Source organism: Penaeus vannamei, chromosome 12 (genome assembly GCF_042767895.1).
Source record: "Penaeus vannamei isolate JL-2024 chromosome 12, ASM4276789v1, whole genome shotgun sequence".
NCBI lineage: Eukaryota > Metazoa > Arthropoda > Malacostraca > Decapoda > Penaeidae > Penaeus > Penaeus vannamei.
In genome coordinates, this window is record NC_091560.1 from 16,168,073 (window position 1) to 16,170,572 (window position 2,500).

The window sequence follows — 2,500 nt, forward strand, 5'->3', positions numbered from 1 at the left end:
TATTATCATTGTTATTATATAACCATTATTATAACCATTTTAGTTATTATTAGTAATATTGTTATCATTTTAATTATCATAATTATCATTATTATTATTATTATCATTATTACTATTACTATTGTTGTTGTTGTTATGATTATTTTCATCATTATCATTATTACCATTATTATTTTTATTGTTATTATGATTGTCATTATTATTATTATTATCATTATCATTATCATTATTATAGTTATTACCATTATGATAATTTTATTGTTATTTTTGCCATCATTATCCTTATTGTTATCCTTATCATTATCATTATTATTATCATTAATATTATTATTATTATTATCATTATAATTTTAACTATCATTAAGATCACTACCATTATCATCGTTATTAATATTATTGTTATGAATATTATTGTTATCATTATTCAGTATTATTGTTATTATCATCATCCCCATTACTACCCTTACTATTACTTACATCATCATTGTTATTATCATTATTATTGTTATTATCATTATTATTATTATTATCATAATAATAATCATCATCATCATAATCATCATCATCATCATCATCATCATCATCATCATCATCATCATCATCATCATCATCATCATCATCATCATCATCATCATCATCATCATCATTATTATCATTATCACTTATTATTATTACCATTATTATTACCATTATCATTTTTATGATAATTCTTTTATTTTTGTAATATATCATTATCATTATTATTTCGATTATCATAACTATTATTATTATTATTATTATTATTATTATTATTATCATTATTATTGTTATATTCATTATTCTATTATTAGTGTTGTTATTGTCACTATTATTATTAATTTCATTATCATGATTACTATCGTTATTATCATTATCATTGATATTATTATTACTATCACCATCATTATTATCATTATCATTATTATCGTTATTGTTATTTTTGTTGCTGTTATTATAATCATTATTATTAACATTATTATTATTATTATTATTATCATTATTATTGTTGTTATCATTATCATTATCATTATCGTTATTAGTAGTAGAGTTACGAATGATCCGGATCCAGAAATTTTATTAATGATTGCATCAGTTACCAGTTACTATTATCATCATTACTTCCATTACCTCTGCCAAGGACGTCACGAGTGCACTTGAGAAAGAGGCGATTTTAATGTGATTCTTCAAGTGTGAATATGTGTATTGCATCAGTGGTCCCATTGCCTTGGCGGAGGTATGCGCTCACTGTAGGCTTCAAGTTATTATTATTTGTAGTAGTGCTGCCATTATTACTATTATCATTCTTGTAATATTTGTCATCACCTTTTCTTCATTATCATATCTGTTTTCGTTCTAAATATGATCGTCATCACCATCGACGTTGTTATTGCTAGTATCTTATGTCTCTTTTAATGGTCATATCGTTTTGACAGCAGCAGTATTATCAAAAATACAGCTCTTGTTACTTCGGCCATGATTATTTTCATCGATATCATTATTATTATTATTATGGTTGTCGTTATTACTACTGCTACTACAACTACAACAAAATAGCAACAACTACTACTGCTACTAAAAACTGCTTCGAGTGCTATTACTGTTGCTGCTATTACATCTACTACTTCTGCTACTATTACTATTGCTACTACTACTACTATTAATACCACTACTACAACTACTACAACTAGTGCTACTACTACCACTATTTCTACTACTACTACTGCTGCTGCTGCCATGACTACTCCTACTACTATTGCTACTACTGCTACTACTAATAGTATTACTACTAATATTACTACTACTACTACTATTACTACTACAATGGTTACTACTACTACTACTCCTACTATTACTACTACTACTACCTACTACTGCTATTGCTACTACTACTACTATTACTACCAATAATGTTACTACTACTACAACTACTTTTACTACTACTACTACTACTACTACTACTACTATTGCTACTACTAATACTACTACTTCTATTACTACTACTCCTACCACCACTACTACTGCTGGTGTTACAGCTTCCATTAGTATCAACATTATCCTTGTGTCATTATCATTATCATATCTGCCAATATCATGTACATGGAACTGATGTTGGTATCATTATCATTACCCAATACAATATTATCATAATTGTTTATGTATCTTCAATATCAATGTCACCATTATCATCAAGAGTATTATCAATATCATTACTAAAGCCATCATTATTATCATTCGAATCATCATTATCATCATTCAGATCATCATTATCATCATTCAGAGCATCATTATTATAATCTATACCATCATTATTATCACTCAGATCATCATTATCATCATTCAGATCATCATTGAATTTCAGATCATCATCATCATCATTCAGATCATCATTATTATAATTCATGCCATCATTATCATCATTCAGATTATCATTAGCATCATTCAAATCATCATTATCATCATTCAAAACATCACTACCATTAAA